Raw genomic sequence first — 18,439 nt, forward strand, 5'->3', positions numbered from 1 at the left:
TAGAATGACTCGGTCTGTATGCTCCATTATTCACTATCCTTGTGGGCTTGACTAAATCCTGAGAACCAATTCTTTTTCCTGTGAAAATTGGGGAAATACCTCTTATTCTGAAGGCTTTTGAGACTAAATGTCATAATAAATGGGCAAGGGTCTATGGCAATGATGGGACATTTTAGGCTTTGAGTAGGAATAACTTTTTCTATCAGAACTACTTTTAGGGTTTGTATATGTGGTGTCTCCAAAAAGCTCATGTGTGGGACAATGCAAGAATAGTTCACAGCCGAAATGACCAATTTATGAGGGCCTTAACCTAATCAGTGGATTAATTCACTGATGTGGATTAACTGGGTGATGATTCTAGGCACATAGATTGTGGCTTGAAGAAGTGTGTGTACCTCTAGATCCAGTGGGAAGACAAAGGCAACTTTTTGAAGAGAAGTGTGTTGAAAGAGATAGTACAGTCTGGCTGAGGCCCTAACATGTGTGCATGCAGCCTTCCTGAGCCTTTTGAACAGAGAGGTGATATGTGGGCCTTGATTCATAATGTGCTTTCGGGGTGCATATTTTGTCATTGGTGAGCATTCTGGCTTTCATGTCCTGAGCTGCCTTCCTCCACCATGGCCTTCCGCCATGATGTGGGCATTACCGAAGGCCCAGAGCACCAGAGTTGGCCATCTATAGACTGAGCTTCTGACCTGTGAGCCAAAATAGCCTTTTATCAATTAAATTGTTTTTGTCGGGTCTTTTGTTCACAGTGATGAAGAAGCTGACTAGAAGCTGTCCACATGAACTGCTAGACCAGGGGTCAACAAACTCCTTCTCTATAGAACCAGAGAGTAAATATTTTAGTCTTTGTAGGCCCATACAGACTTGGTCATAAATAATCACTATCTGTGTCTCATTAAGTATGTAAATTTGGACCAGGGTTGTACATGAGTATTGCAATCAAATTGTGTCTTTCTGTATCTCCTATAAACTTTATGTGCAAATACAAAACAGAAAGTTTCTTTGTACCTCATTGTGTTTAACCTACAGGAAAATTTAGGCTGCTCTAAAAGGGTATAAACTTTCCTCAAATCTGTCCAGCTTTATGGTCTCAGAAGTGAGCTGCTAGTATCTCTACTTTTCTACTAGATGTAGTCACAGAATACATCTTCTTGGTTGCATCATAGGGGAAAGCTACTCTAGGCATGAATTCTGGTCAGAAAAATTATCAGACAATAGTTCAGCACGTACAAAAAAAGCATGCAAGATAGGAATTATAATTTGTACATGCTGTTCAAAGTACAGCACATCCATATGTTTTGTAAGATTTATTTAAAAAAAACTTCTCTGAAGAAAATATATCACCAACTGGTATAACTTGACTTTTCACTTTCAAAGAGCCTGTACCTATAAGTCTGTTTGCACAATGCCTTCTGTGGCACAGCTAAAATACACCCCTAGCTGAGGTCAATAGCAGCTATCAAAAGCATCTTCTTTCTTCTTTTATATGGCCAAGAAAAAAGCAATGACATAGGGTCATAAAATGAAAAGAGGCAGTGCTATCGACTTTTAATGGCAACACTCACCATGGACCCACTGAGTGCCATTCATCCTTTAAAAGAACCCTTCAGGGAAGATCACCCCTATTTTATAATTAAACATACTAGAACTCAAAGGGTTTAGACCTTCTGCCCAAGTTCATCTAAATGGCAGTTGATCAAGCTGGATTTAATCTCCTGAATTTCCCAGCTATGAGTGATCATGTTCCTTATACCACACCAAGATGCTCCTTGCAAAGATTATTTTTAGATTATGTTCAAAATCTAAGTGAAAATTATGCCATTTGAATGTGAGCTAACCTCAGTGAATGATTTTGTACCTTTTTATCTAAAGAATCCTAAAATGATAATCCTAAGAGATTATGTGTGTATATGTGTAATATATATATATATATATATATATATATAGAGAGAGAGAGAGAGAGAGCTCATCTAGAGGTAAAACCACCTTTAGATCCTTGCAAGAGGGGCCCAGTTTCCAACATTTACCTCTTCTAGCCATATCCAATTCACAGGGTTGGAATTCCGAGTGCCAAAGGGGCATGCCCACATGTAGTCCAAAAGACTCCCCCTATAATTATGCTCCAAGTTGCCCAGGATCATGGAAATGAATGCTCAAAATGGGGCCTGGTTGGTCTCATCCTTTCAAAATGAAGCTTGCCACAAGTGTGTGTACCTCTAGATCCAGTGGGAAGACAAAGGCAACTTTTTGAAGAGGAGTGTTGAAAGTGATAGGACAGTCTGGCTGAGGCCTTAACATGTGTGCATGCAGCCTTCCTGAGCCTTTTGAACAGAGAAGTGATATGTGGGCCTTGATTCATACTTGTGTCCTGCCGGTGTCTGAGGCAGTTATGACCACGGTAATTAGAATGTATATAAGCAGAGCAGTGAGATCATCTTTGCTAAGGTGAATGAGTAAAGAGCTGATAGAATGCAGAACAATTCATATAGGTAACAAAATGACAAAGTAAGGAAATCAAATTTAAAGTAATAAAGAAACAGTAGCAAATCAATCTATCTAAACCCAAACCACATGCATACTTGTGCAAACAAGAGCCAAGTGAAAAAGTATTTTTTGAAAATCTTCTTAGGAAATCATGGATCATGTTCTATTCGGCCTTTTAAAAGGAACTAAAAACCCCTAGCACTTTCTGCTTCACCTTGGCTGTAAGAGTGATTCCAGCAGAGGCCAGAAATGGAAAGGCTGAGTGTGCAGTGATGTCAGCAGCCATGTGTGGCTGAGGAGCAGGGGCTCCATTACACTGGACTATAATTGGTTGGTAAAAATGCCAGCAAGTCAGGCCTGCTTCAAAAGAAGGGATCAGATTGAGCTCAGTAACTCAGTAGCAGAAGTCACATTAGCATTTCTGCATATTAGTGACACACTCAGCTTCTTATAAAACACACAAACAGACCCCCAGGGCAAAACAGTTTTATATATTGAGTGTGTTTATTACTTTAAAAAGTACAAGCAGTTAATTATGCTTTCTGATTACAATGATGTAGAAGAAACCATGCAAATAAGATGAAAACTGATATAAACCAAATGACAAAATAGTTGTCATTGGTTGTTGGCTATTTTTTTTCCAGGAAGCATTTTAAATCCAGAAGTAATGACGGCCTGTTGGGTGAGTGATGCTGAAATGGTGCATAGAAGCAAAAGAAACAAGGTAAAAGCTCTACTTCAATTCATAAGTAAAATGCATATTTTACATATTAGTTAATTATCAGATGGATTAATTAATGTCAGATCTATTCAAGCAGCAGATAGAAAAAAATAGCAATAATCCATTTTATGATCTTGGGATGAGGAAGTCTTTCCTAAATAAGAAGCAAAACTCACATGTCATGAAAACAATTGACAGACTTGAATACATAAAAATGAAACACTTCTGCAAACAAATTTAAAAATGAAAAGTAGGCTGGGAGGGAAATATCTGCAGCATATATAATAGGCAATGGATTAATCTTAAAAAAATAAGCAAACAAATAACTAATGGAGCAAAAGGACATAGATACGCAATTATAAAAGAAGAAATACTGAAGTCTGATACATTAAAAGATAGTCACCTTGTGCTCACTTCAGCAGCACATATACTAAAATTGGAATGATACAGAATAGATTAGCACGGCCCTTGTGCAAGGATGACACACAAATTCATGAAGCATTACATATTTTTAAATAGGTCTATATGTGTACTATGAATTGAAATGCATTCTGCTGTCATGTATAACAAATTAGAATAAATAAATTTTTTAAAAAGCAAATAAGTAAATAAACATGATGATTTTTGTTGTTCCATTAACAACAACAACAAAAAAAGATAGTTATCCTCACCCATTCATTATGCCACACAAATTAAAACATTCATTGAGGACAATTTGGAATACACTGGGTAGATTAATATTGAAAAAATTGATAAAACCCAGTTGTTTCAGGTGGGGGGGAGAGGCATCTTTATCTATAATGGTAGAGTATAATTTGGTGAACCTATTGGGGGGCAATTTGAGAAGAGCTTTTTAAAAAAACTCAGCAATTCCCACCTCGATCTCTTTTCTATAGAATGACTTGTGAATAGGCACATTAAGCATTATCTGTAAAACTGAAAAAAATTAGAGTTAACTTGATATCAACCCAAGAAATAGATGAATTATGGTTTCACTCTGCTGTGAAGTACAATGCAGTGTCCTTATGGATGAACCAAGATGAGCTATATTATGGTGGCATGGACTCACTAGGAAGTAGCTTGTGGCACATCATTGTCACATGAGGGCAGATAGGGAATAGCTTCATTTTATTTTATTTTTCAAAAAACTCTTCACACATGTTAAGGGGGAGGAATTCTACTTTTTATTTTATAAACATGTTCATTGGTTCAAATTTTATTACTATTTTATTTTGAAAACACTTTCAGAAGTAGTGAAAACCAAGTCTATATCAATTCACTTCTCTGACCTTCTTGGCTTCACTAAGGCCCAAGCTCTACTCTGTTAACAAAAGATCACTGGAGAGCTTTTAAAAATAGCTCCTTTCCACACAGTCTAGTCAGAATCTCAGGGATCTCGAGGCATGGTCTGCAGACCAGCAGCAACAAAACATCTGAGAGCATGTTGGAAATGTAGACCCTCTAGTCCCTTCCTGACCACTATCTCAAAATATCCATTTAAATGCTGTAGCCCTTCCTTACCCGTATTTCACTTTCTGGTTTCAGTTACCTGGGTTCAACAGTGGTCTGAAAATATTAAACAGAAAGTTCCGGAAGTAAACAATTCCTAAGTTTTAAATTGCATGCTGTTCTGAGAAGCATGGTGAAATCTCATACCATCTCACTCCATCTGCCCAGGTCATGAATCATTTCTTTTTCCAGTGTGTCCACTCTGTATGTGCAACCTGCCCATTTGTCACTTAGGAATTGGTGGTTATCAGATTGACTGTTGCAGTATCGCTGTGCTTATATTCAAGTACTCTTTTATTTTATCATTATAAAAATACTAAGAAGGCACCAGGGCATAAAATATGGAAGGACAGATTATCTCTGGTACTATGTGTCAACACTGTAGGGCATGCAGGAAAAAAAATCATGGCATATATAGGATTCAGTACAGTCTGCTGGTTCAGACACCCCATGGTGGCCTTGGAACATATTTCCTGAGGATAAGGGGGTACTGCTATAATGTCTCCCAGGTGACTTTTTGCATATGAGCAATTGAGAAGTACTGGTTATCCATTTATTGCCTATTTCACCTAGAGTAAGTTACTTAATTTCTGTAAATCCCAGTTTCCTCAACTGTAAAAGGGAAATAATGTATTTGAAGCTAAATGAGCTCATGTCTGTAAAGACGCCTGCCTGGTCATTGTAGGTACTCTATCAATGGTGGCTTTTATGATGGTGGCTACCTCAAACTGTACACCTGTCTTGAAAATTGGAACCTCACTTGCTTAACATCCATTTACCAACTCACTAGATAATCCTGTGTGCTCCGTTCCCTTTTAGATATACAGATGAATGCTCAGGAGACTCAGAAAGCTCACCATAAGTGGGCTATTTTCCAGTGCACCATGTGCTTCTGCTCTTGCAAGTTCAGATGCGTGTTTGCTTCCATTCTGTGAGGTGTGCTCCCTGCTGTTTATGCCGATAGTACTTGTTACCAAATTATATAACTTATTTAAATATTGTGTAAACCAATGAAATATCTGTATAAAGTGGTCTTTCTCTGAAACATTACATTGAGTGTTTTCAAAAGACCTGATAAATCCAAATTTGTAAAACGTGTGTGGATGAGACAACTGGAGAAGACAAAAGAAATCATATACATTGGTAAGAATATTTATTCAGCTTGCTTTTCAAGTTTCTTAAAATTTTCAATACAATGCATGGAAACCAAAATGAGAATTTATAGTTTTATGAGTGAACTTTAAAAAGATTTGTTTATCTGTATTCACAAAAAAGTCTTTGGCTCTACATCAGAAAATTGGGGAAGAATATATATTTATATGCTTCGAATTAAGATGTTTTACGTATAGATAAGCATCTCTTTTTAAGATTTTTCATATGGTCTGGTTATTAAAAGTTCAGAGTGCAATAGGGTACCAACAAGAAACTTGTCATCTCCTCCCAATCTCTCCTCCTTGACATAGTCCTTATATACAGTCCTTATATACAGCTCTTCTAGCCACAAGTTTGTGTTAAATGTCCTGTGGTCACCTTTGGTCTTAGGGGTTGTCTTATTTTAGTAATTAAAATGCTCAGCTTAATTTAATAATCAAGTTCCAAAATTTTTTCCTATTCCATGGCTGAGGCCCCATCCAGGCCAGAATTCTGGGGCTGGGGTCTTGGGAGACAAGGGATATTTAGACATGGTGGGGAAGCAAAGATAAAGGAGTGAGGTGCCCCTTGGCCAGACCATCCTGTTTGGCCTCTGAGCCCCGGGGACAGCCCCCCGACCCTTGGAAGCCAGTTACATCTGCTGGGTCATGCAAGGTGAGCTGAGAAGGCAGACCACACGGGAATAAGAAGGCGGTGAGGTGGTGGTGTGGACAATCTTCCAAAGACTGAGGGTGTGGGAGCCTGCAGGCAGCTGATCTGGCCTGCTGAGTGGGAATTGCCATGCTTGGCCACCCCCAGGGCAGTCCACACAGCCTTCCTGAGTTCTTATCACATAGGAAGAATACTTTTCTGACACTAGGTGCTTTTATATTCATCTCAAAACACAATTCTTCACTCAGGACGTGGCAGGTATTTCTGTGTTGTCTTCCAGAGCGGGTGGTCCTGCTTCTTTCATCCAGCCAGTTTCCCTATTGAGACATTGAGGCCTTTCTACACATTGCCTCCATGGTTTGGAATGGAAGACTGCTTTCCTTTTGTTCTACCTTTCAGAATCAACACAGAAATAAGCCCTAAGGTGCAATTATCCTGCAGACTTCTACAGGAAGAAAAATCAACTGATATGAGTCTTCTGCTACAATTTGCTTAATTGTCAAGAAATTATATTTGCAAGCTAAAGGCTGGTGTTTAATTTGAAACAGGTGCTTAGGTTGTGCTTTTTGAGAATTCTTTGCCTTTTGCTCCAAACAAGAAGAATAAATAAATGGCAAGTATGAATGACCTCAGTAATTTTAAAAAATTTTCTTCTAGTTTCGGCCACATTTGAGACTGCAGCAGTAAATTCCAAATATCTACTGTGATTTGAAAAGAAAGAGATGTTAAAAAGTTACATGTGGGCTTAGGATGTGGTTTACATGGTAACACGCTCGCCTGGCATGCGCGGGGCACTGGGTTCGATCCTCAGCACCACATAAAAATAAAATAAAGATGATGTGTCCACCTAAAACTAAAATAAATATAATAAATATTAAAAAATTCTCTCTCTCTCTCTCTCTCTCTCTCTTAAAAAAAAAAAAGTTACATGTATCTCTATATCCTGGTTCATCATGTGACCTAGATTTACTGGACAGAAACAAAGTTTCAGTTTTGCAGTTAACCCTTTGATGTAATAAAGAAGCATAAAAACAAGATCTCAAGATGGTTTCATATCTGAATAAACCTAAAGAGATTCTGTACAAATACATATTTTTACTTGGGTAAATCCACTTTTTTTTTTTTTTTTGATGAAAGGAGGGAGTTTTCTCTTGGAGAAAGAAGCTATTGTTGACTTTTTCAAAAGTCTTGGGACATTTTCTATTCTAAAATTTTTTAGAAGAACCAGATGGTGTAGCAGCTAACCCTGTGAATGCAGGCTTACATTTAGTTAAAAGCAAGCAACATGGTTTGAGTCCAGTGATAGAACCCTCTTCACCTCCCTAAGATCATAAGCTGCTGTATTACAGTTTTATTCATCTTGTTTTGTGGAGTCAGATAACACATTAGAGTTAGTTTCCCACATGGCCAAAGCTGGAAGAAAAGTAGCATGAGTAGTTTTTCTGTTAAGAAAGTGTATGAGCCCTACAGTGTGATCTGCCTTCAACTTTGGACATAGAGGAATAGAAGAAAAAGAAAAGAAGTTTCTGTATAACTCCTTTCTCTCAAGAAAAAGAAACCAAAATGTCTTACATAGCACCATCTGAATTTTTTGGAATTTTACATTACATAGTTCCATTTTTTATAAAGTCATAAGTTACTTTTCTTTCAACCCAGATGGGTGTTTGCATTTATTTTTCTATGTGGTAGGTATAATGTCGAACTGAAAAGGCTGGGACTCAGGTAGATTTCTCCATTTAGAATTGGACTTTCTCATCAGCAAATAGGACTTTCTCAGCAGTAATGTTTCCAATCCTGTGGGTGTGTTATTGTTGACACAGTAGAAATTCCGGTTCTGAAAAAAAAAGCCTCAAATAAGAAAAATATAGTTTCAATAAGAAGTGTGGATCTTGTGTTTAGTTCATTATAGATTGAAAGGAAATTTAATGTTTGAAAAGAAAGAAACTCAGGAAATATGGATCTTACATTTTTCCCCCTTTAACAGTTATATGATGAACAAACTAGTGAAAACCTGTCTTTGCTTCCAAATAAAGAGGGCCATTGTAAAAAACAAAAACAAAAAAAACATGGTATGTATCTCTTCCAATGCTTTCTCTCACTAGCTATCTCTCCAACCCCTTCAGGGTTGGGCCCAGAGCACCTGTCTTCCATGCATGGCACAGTCTATATTCAATCATCAACTTTCTAGTTTGAGTAAATCTCTGTCAGGGCCTCTTGGGGGCACATAGTTAGGCAATTCCCATATCCTGGTCCCACAGTTGGTGAAAGCCCAGCTTGTTCCTAGTGCCCCATCACTGCCACTTTTCTCTTTGCTGTTTAGCAATTGCAGCTTAAGCCACAATAGCTCACCTCTTACGAGAGTCAGACACCCAGGGTTTCCAAATACAGTTGGAGCTAAGTGAATGCAAATGGCTTATTTATGTGAGTGGTTCCTCCTAGAGTTGTTCAATGTACAACCCGAACAGCCATACTCAGAATTTAGGAACTAGTCCATGGAATTCCAGAGGACACAGATCAAGCTCCTCAAGTGACTCCCACATAATCTTTCTACATGGATTAAGAAGAGTGGAAGCATAACTCTCTCCTTACCAAAAGAAAGAAGAAATGCCACAGCTCTCCAAAGGCTCTGACCACAGAAATCCTTTCCTTTTGATCTTCTTAGCCTCTTGTCACTTCCTTGGCTCTATCTTTAGTCTTCTGAAAGGTTCACAAATACAGTCTTTTTGATTGACCTGATTTGCATAAGGTATCTTGGATTAAGAGTTTTGGTTTTTTCCCCCCTAAACACAATCTAACTGCGTTACAATTTTAAGTCACTGTTTTTGAGATATCAGGCCAGCCCACAGTGCAGTGGTACATAATCACAGTGATTCAGGAGGCTGAGGCAGGAGGATTGAAGTTCAAGGCCAGCCCCAGCAACTTAGTAAAGCCCTAAGCAATTTAGCAAGACTCTGTCTCAAAATTTAAAAAATAAAATGAAAAGGTTGAGGATGTAGTTCAGTGGTAAATCACTCCTGGGTTCAATGACCAGTACCAAAAAGGAAGGAAGAAAGGAAGGATGGAAGAAAGGAAGGAAGGTAGGGGTTGGTCTGTCAGGCCAAATATTTTCTAATTGTTCCACACAATATCCTTAAACTCTACCAGAGGATCATGACCCTATGCCACTGAGGATGGGGCAAGAGCCATCCTTCAGTCTTAGAAATTCTCCATTCTCTTGTTCTAGTCACCTCTTTACTATTGGAATCTGTCTCCCTAACTTATAAGCCTACCTCTTTTGGTGATTGTACCATAATTTTCAAAATGTATTTGTCTACTTATAAAATGAATAGTAATCTTCTTTGTTCAAAGAGTGCAAAGAAGGATGACATTTTACCTGCTGAGATATTATTTTTGCAAATCCTCCACTGGAGGAGGCTTCAACTCTGTTGCTTCACTGCTCTAGTTTGGGGCTTTACCAACTATCAATTTCTTTAGATGTTCACACTGATTATTGATTTAAAATATCAATAGATAAAGTTATTGGCACTATTGAGCTCTTTACAAATGACCACAGAAATCCTTTTGATCCTTTTAGCCTCTTCTCACCTCCTTTTCTCTTACATTTAAATGATACTTTGTCACATAGCTACAATTAACAGCAAGAAAAGTTGGTAAAGGGAGGTTTCTGTTGCAGGTAGCATGTGCCCAGCTAAAAAGTGACAAAAAAGGAAAATAGATATTAAGGTAACTAGCAGCCTTGGCCACAATCCAGTTTCTCCATGTTTGTCCCTCTTCTTATCCAAACCCCCAAATTTTCTGGAGCAAAAGTTTTTTTTCATTCAAAAAATCATCACCCCTACAACCTAGTAGAGAAAACTAGGAGTCCCAAAGCCTCTGTTACCATCACTGCTTTGGTGACAGCCATTTAATGCCACCACTGAGCACAGCCTGCTCACACCTGCTTATACGTGCCTGAGCCCAAGCCAGGAGAGGCTTCATCAGCAATCCACACTCACCACTCAGCCATAGCTCCCAAGCAGAGTACCACGCTTCTGTGGCTGGATCCCTTCCGTCTCACCCCCATTTCCCACACTACTCCAGAATAGCCTCCTCCTTGAGTGAGTTCAGAATAGCAGCAGACCACTTCTCCCCTCCTGCTGTGCTCTTCTGGGGACCCTTGTTTTCCTTTCCGTTAGCTTCCTATGTTAGGAATTCCAAGGTCAGCATCGCAAGAAGTGAATTTTCTCCAACTCCTTCAAACGGCAGTGAAACTATGGTCATCGAGGATGGCCACGCCTTGCCCATGCTCAGAGGGCCATAGAGTAGGAGCTGCAGATGCCACCCGTGCCTAAGCCAGTGCCTGTGTGCTTTTGTTTTGTTACTATGGTCAAGGTTTTAAAAATATAGATATTTTCAACATTTAAATATTAGGATATTTTTAAATGAAAAGCTAAATTTCCTATTTGTCTTGAAATCATAAAATAGAAATTAGAAACTTTCTCTACATTCTGGACCTGAATTCCTGCAGGACAGGAGACAATTAAAACAGGTGTATCTCTCCTCTGTGATAACAAACACATTTGAAGGGAAACTGAAATTGGAGAGCAGAGTCCAGTGTTAAGATAAACCATGCAAATAAGATAGGTAAGCTTAAATAACTTCAAGATTATCATGGAAGTAAAGCCACACTCTTACTTTTTTCTTACTGAGGACTCCCAGACTCCCAAGAATGCAATGCAGATCCCTCCCCACTGCGCTGAATGGAATCCTCATGGTCACCTGGAGAAATTCCCAGAATCTTTCTGGATCATCATCTCCTGTGCTGGCACTTCACTAGCTTCCTCAGACCCATTCCCCATAGTCTTGTTTTCTGATTATGTGGTTATTTTTCATTTGTCTCCACAATTGGACTGCAAAGTATCTGAAGGGAAAAAAGATTAATTTTCAGTGTGTTCCCCGTATCAGAGCCATAATAGCTGATTAATGCTTATTTAATATCATCCTTCAGATCTCACATTAAAATTACATTCTCGTAGCATCATAATGGTGGTTAATAGTTTTGCAATAGTTATTTGTTTATCATTACCTTCTCTACCTGATCCCTCAGCCTGGAACTATATCCCCCTTATTCACTCACTCCTCGTTAGTGTCAGGTAGCTCCTCTCAATGGTTGGATGACTCATTTGTAACTGTCCTGGTGCATTAACATATAGAATAATGATTTTGCCACTGTTAATTACTTCTGCATGCCTATTCACCAGTAGGCAGTAGTGGATTACTTACTGCATCTGTAAGTTCCATAAGGAAAGACTTGTTCTCCCCTTATCTACCCTGGTGTGTCCAGTCCAAAGCCTAACCCAGTGCCCGTGTGTAGGACATCTCCTGTGCATCACTCTGAACCCTCTTGGCCCCACCTCCCACTCCAGCAACTACCTCAGCAGCCAGTTGTGTGGGAACTTCCCCCATTTTTTGCAGGTATAATCTCTCAGGACCCCATGTGACCCTAAGCCATGTAACTTCCCCTTCCCGTCCTTGTGCTTCTCTAGCCAGAGATCCAGCATCCTTTAAGAACCCACTTGACATGCAAACATGCATAGCCAGACTGCAGGGTGTTAAGGCCTGAGAAGCCACCCCTGGCCTCTGGGGACAGATATGAGATGTACTTCAGAAAGCTTCTCAGGAGGTCCCAGAGATGGAGCACTGTAACTTCCCACAGTGGTCAACTCCATGATGCACCTTTTGTACCCCATGTTTCTTTTTTAGTTCCTGGACTTTCACTCCTGCTCCCTGGGAACACTTCCCAATTGGACTACCTGTCTCGGGCTCTTCTTTCAAGGAAATTCAGATCAAACCATGATGCGGTAGTTTTTTTGTGGAATGAACGAGAGAATAAATAAACTATTAACTATTCTGGATACAGAAGAATAATTGGATCATCAAAACGATCATAAATTATTATTTGCATTTGGGTAGCTCCTTAAGAATATAATTACTTCCAATAGGAAGAAGGAAGAAAGATTTTACCAAAAACAAACTACTAAAAGAACTCACTTAAGCTGGGGGTATAGGTCACTGCTAGAGCACTTGCCTAGCACGAATAAAGCCACAGGTTTGATCCCCAGCACCACAAAAAGCAAAGCGAAACAAAATAACTGACTTATGAAAAAGCAAAGAGAACAGTGGTTGCCAGGGGTAAGGGATGAGGGAACAATGAGGAGTTATTTATTTATTTTATTGAGTACAGAGTTTCATTTGGAGAAGATGAAAACATTCTGGAGATGGATGGTGATGACGGTTACACAAGGATGTGAATGCTGTTAATGCCACTGAACTATGTATGCACTTAAAAGATGTATATTTTACCACTAAAAGATTATGATATGATTATAACCAGAAAAAACACAGTAGACAGGAATAACTACTGGCAGGAAATAAATGTCAATGTTGGTAATACCTGTGATACAGGGGTGGAATTTTGTAATATATGCTTTCTAGCTACCAAACCTTCCATCATTGTTTAACTATATTACTGACCTAAAAGAAGTGATGATAATGCTAATATTAAACTCTGACCACAAAAAATCTTTATTAACTGCACTGCTTGTCTTTAATAATAATGTTAACCTAATGATGATATTGGAAAATTTTGTTTTAAACTATTCAATTTCTCATAATTAGGACTTTATATTAACAGGAGATAGAAGTTAGACCGTAACCAATGTTTGGCTTGTTTTTATGAAGGATATGTTTATAACATGTATTAGACTTTATATAAAATGTGAACAATAAAGAAAGTAGTACAAAAGCTATTTATGAAAATAAGGCTGAGCCCCAATAATTATTTCCTTAGCTCCTTCTCGTCTCCTATTTTAATACATGTGGTTGCCATGTATTTTTATTATTATTGATTCTGTTAACATGAGCATTCCTCTTTTAAGTTTACAGTTAGTCAGATTTCCATCATTATAACAAATACCTGAGATAAATCAACTTAACTGAAAAAGAAAACAGGATTTTTTTTTTTTTTTTTGCTACAATTTTAGAGGTTTCAGTCTATGGCTGGTGGTATCTGTGGCTTTTGAGCATGTAGAAAGGGAAAAACATTATGGCAGGGAGTGTGTGATTGAACTAAGCTGCTAACCTTATGTTGACCAGGAAGCAAAGAGGGATAAGAAGGGGTCAGGGTCCCTTCAAGGGCACTCCCCGAATGACCTAACTTCCACTAGTCCCTAACTCCTAAGGTTCTATTAGCTCCCAATAGAGCCACAGGTTGGGACCAAACCTTCAATACACAGGCCTTTGTGGGACATTCAAGATCAGAGGCCAACACTTTCTTCCTTCACTATTGTTGATTTAACTAAGTCTGTTCCCAATATTTCCCTAATTTAATGATCAGTGTATAATATCCTATGAAACATTCTACTGAATCCCACTATAAGATAGAATTCTGGAATTCTGACCTAATTTCATCACAGCCACAATTTCTGTGTTCTTGAGTGAGTTGTTTTACTTTGCTTCTGACTGACTTTTCAGAAATAATAAAACAAAAATAGCAAAGTTCAAAATCCCCTAGAATTCCTAATACACATTGCAAGGTTATTCTATAGAACACTATATCACAGGATAGTCCCATTAAAAAAAGATTTTATGGACAAATGTGTGTATATGTGTGTGTGTGTGTGTGTGTGTGTGTGTGTGTGGTGTATGTGTAAGAAAACTGAATATTTATTATCTTTTAGGGATCATCAATACATAATAGCATTTTAAATGTTCTGAGAATTCTTTCACTTTAAAAAATGTGATTTATCTTGGTTGGTAAAAATATATATAACAACAACTGAGTGCTAAGAGGATGCAAGATGGCGATCTAGAGGGAGTCTGCATTCCTTGTCACTCCTCAGTATTCAATCAGAGGAAACACTGTTTCTCTGCAAGGTAGCCTTGCTGCCCACTGATCTACTGCTCTTTACCCCCCATTTGTGCACAGCTGTCTACCAGCATATCGCCCACCTTTTGAGCACAGATTGCTTGCTGACTGTTGCCTATCATTTGCCATTTGCCCATTCGCCCGCCTCTTGCCTGCCCATTGCCCACCATTTTCCTGCAGACCTTCCACAGACCACCAGCAGATCAGCCCCTGCCTGTTGCACCCTGCTGCCTGAAGTCCACTGTCATAGTACCTGCAGATTTGGTTACATGTGGCCACCACTATCTTGGGACACCTGCCAGGGCTTGCAGGTTTACTGCCACTATCTCATGGTGTGGCCATCTCAGTCTGGGGACACCACCCAGGGCTTGGAGATATATTGTCAGGGTACCTATAGGTCTGGTTGCACCTAAATCTTTCTGCTAGGTGTTCTAGTGGCCACCATCTGGCTGCTTCTTGCAGAGTTGCTTCTTTGTGTGAGTGCATCCCTTGTGGTCTCTCTGCAGGTTGAAACAGCTTGGAGATCTTGGGACTGCAGCAAGGCAGAGCCTGGGGAATCTGAAGCCCAAGTCTGTTGGATTGCAGCTGGGTTTGTGTGCACCAGTCTGGGTTTAGCAAGCTTGTGGCAAGCCAGAGACTAGGGGCAGTTGTGGGGAACTGGGGGCAGGTGGGGGCAGGTTGGACAAAGTGGGAAAAAATGGGCTCTCCACAGTCAGAGAATTCTGAAGTGCACAGGGAGAGAAGGGGCCGGCTATAATGGGTGGGAAGACTGGGAAAGCGTGTGAGAGCATCTTCCTATCAGCTGACCCACCCAACTGGTTCAGCACCTAACAGACTGGAGCTTCCATCAAACTTCAGACAATCCCACCTATTTGAGGAAAAGGGAAGCTGAGAAAATTTTTGAAAGCCAACTGAAGCTATTGTTCAATTTTCCACTGAGACTTTCCTTTTTATTTTGTTTTCTTTTGACCTCTCTCTCATATCTCTACCATCTTTAAATCCAAGTATTTTTCATACATCAATTTATTGAGAAATGGGACATCTGAATAGTATATCAGTTTTGTTGTGTATCCTTATACTTTTACTTTTTTTTTAATCTGTATATATTTTTTCTCTCACCTATCTATCTCCCTGGATTATCCTTCTCAATTCTCTCATACCAACAGCCAACCTCTATTAATTACTCCCTCATTTTACTATAAATTTTTACCTCTATCTTTTCTCCTTCTCCCTCATAAACCCCACAAATTACCCTACTTCTATTCCCTTGTTGCCTATCATTAGAAATGGTAAAACCTTTTACAAACTTACTACTTATATGTAGACAATAATTGAACACATCATTCTGTCTATTGTAACAAAATTGTAGATGCTTTAACAGGAGCTATTTGGTTTAAAGGTGTATATTGTTTTCATTGGGTGCTGTTAATATTGGTCTCCCCTTTAAAGGTGAGGTACTGGAAGCCTTCAGGGACACTATAAGGCTTCAGGATAGAAACTATTCTGCCTCAGATCCATACTGCTAGATGGGAAGACACATAAACAACCAGAAAAAAAAAATGGGAACAAAAACACCTCAAACAAACCAAGATGTCCCAACAATAGAATCCATAGACAACACAGTATAAGAAATTTCAGTCACCAGGCATATAATCCTATAAAAAAAAAAAAAAGAAATTTCAGTGAAGGAGTTTAGAAGTTACCTAGTTAGGTGATTTTCAAAATAAAGGATGGTATCAAAGAGAAAATACAGAAAGTGAAAAATCACTTCAATAAAGAGGCAGAGGTTATAAAAAGGAACCAAGCAGAAATCCTCAAAATAAAAGAAACAATAAACCAAATTAAAATTTCAATGGAAAGTATTACCAACTGACTAGACCACTTAGAAGACAGAACCTTGGACAATGAAGACACAATATATACTTACGAAAATAAAGTCAACTGCACAGAGAAGATGGTAAGAAATCATGAACAGAACTTCCAAGAAATGTGGGATAAATATGAAAAGATCAAATTTAAGATTTATCAGAAGGTGTGGAGATACAAAACAAAGGAATGGACAATCTTTTCAAAGACATAATATCCCAAATCTAAAGAATGAAATGGAAAATCAACTACAAAAAGCTTACAGGACAAAATGAATGTGCAAAATTACAACAGTCCCACACCAAGGCCCATTATAATAAGAATGAATAACATACAGAATAAGGATAGAATTTTAAAGGCTTCAAGAAAAAAATCAAATTACATATAGGGGGAAACCAATTCGGATTTCAGCTGATTTCTCAACCCAGACCTTCAACACAAGGAGGTCTTGGAATAATATATATCACTCTAAAAGAAAATGGATGCCAATCAAGAATTTTATATCCAGCAAAAATAAGCTTCAGATTTGAAGATGAAATAAAAACTTTCCATGATAAACAAAGTTAAAAGAATTCACAACTAAAAAGCCTGCACTATAGAACATTCTCAGAAAAATATTCCATGAGGAGGAAATGAAAAAAACAAACTGAAAACCTGCAAATGGAGAAGCTACATTAAAGGAAAGGTCAATCAAAGGAGAAACTAAGTAAAGTTACAAACCAAAATGACCGGGAATACGAATCATATCTCAATGATAACCCTGAATATTAATGGCCCAAACTTATCAATCATAAGACACAGACTTGGGGCTGGGATTGGGCTCACCTGTAGATCACTCGCCTAGCACGGGCAGGACCCGGGTTCCATCCTCAGCACCACATAAAAATAAAAAAATAAAAATAAAAGATGTTGTGTCCACCGAAAACTAAAAAAACTAAAAATAAATATTTAAAATTTCTCTCTCTCTCTCTCTCTCTCTCTCTGTCTCTCTCAGAAAAAAAAAAAAAAAGACAGACTTGCAGATTGGATTTAAAAAAAAAAAAAAGACCCAACAATATGTTACCTTCAAGAGACTCATCTCTTAGGAAAAGATATCCACAGACTGAAGGTGAAAGGTTGGGAAAAAAAAACATATCACTCACATGGACTACATAAACAAGCATGGGTTTCCATCCTCATATCAGACAAAGTGAACTTCAAACCAATGTTAGTCAGAAGGGATAAGGTAGGACATTTCATACTGCTTAAGGGAATCATACATCAACAGAACATAACAATTGTTAAGTATTTATGCCCAAAACAATGGAGCATCTATACACATCAGACAAATCCTTCTCAAATTCAAGAATCAAATAATATTGGGTGACTTTAACACATCTCTCTCACCACTGCATAGATCTTACAAATAAAAACTAAACAAAGAAACTATAGAACTCAATAATACAATCAATGATGTAGACTTAACAGATATATAGAGAGTATTTCATCCATCATCAACTGAATATAACTTCTTCTCAGCAGCACATGGATCTTTCTCTAAAATAGACCATGTTATTGTAGCTTTGTTCTCAAAAGTGATAGAAAGTAAAGTATTGTAATGTTTTTACATCCAAACCTGTCCAATTACCAACTAGGAAAAAAAAATGTTTAAAATGCCTTAGGCATGAGGTTTCTGCTCAGAACTTCTGTTTCCCTAGCTCCTTCAGAACCTCAGCAGAGACTTACATTGAAATGCAAATGGAGGGGCTGGGGATGTGGCTCAACTGGTAGCGCGCTCGCCTGGAGTGCGTGCGGCCCAGGTTCGATCCTCAGCACCACATACCAACAAAGATGTTGTGTCTGCCGAGAACTAAAAAATAAATATTAAAAAATAAAATTAAAAAAAAAAAATGCAAATGGAAGCTCAGTAGGAGACCAGTCTCAGACCCTAAGGAAAAAAAAGTAAAAGAGCCTTTTATCTGAACTTATATTAGACTAAACCAAAATTACATTGTATGGTGCTTTAATGATTACCAGCTGGTCATTTTTGTAAGACTTTTGTTTTTTCTTAAATTCTATATTTTTTTTGAGCTCATGATTTTGGTCCTATGCACTTAGGTTAATGTTTTTTCTGATCAATTCTGAATTTTATTCAAGTATGGAGT

The 18,439-nt window shown here is 38.3% G+C and overlaps 1 long non-coding RNA gene and 1 other non-coding gene across 2 annotated transcripts in view; one reads left to right on the forward strand and one right to left on the reverse strand.

Moving 5' to 3' along the window:
• The first annotated feature begins 3,617 nt into the window (after positions 1-3,617).
• Positions 3,618-3,724, forward strand: LOC120889411 (U6 spliceosomal RNA). Its single transcript, XR_005733306.2, has one exon. It is a non-coding gene; the product is annotated as a U6 spliceosomal RNA (small nuclear RNA).
• Positions 3,725-5,856: 2,132 nt separating this feature from the next.
• Positions 5,857-18,439, reverse strand: part of LOC120889054 (uncharacterized) — a 125,537-nt gene continuing 112,954 nt past the window's right edge. Inside the window, exon 5 of the long non-coding RNA XR_013425099.1 lies at positions 5,857-8,357. This is a non-coding gene — a long non-coding RNA (uncharacterized LOC120889054). The remainder of the gene's footprint in view (positions 8,358-18,439) is intronic.

This window comes from Ictidomys tridecemlineatus, chromosome 8, assembly GCF_052094955.1.
Source record: "Ictidomys tridecemlineatus isolate mIctTri1 chromosome 8, mIctTri1.hap1, whole genome shotgun sequence".
Classification (NCBI taxonomy): Eukaryota; Metazoa; Chordata; class Mammalia; order Rodentia; family Sciuridae; genus Ictidomys; species Ictidomys tridecemlineatus.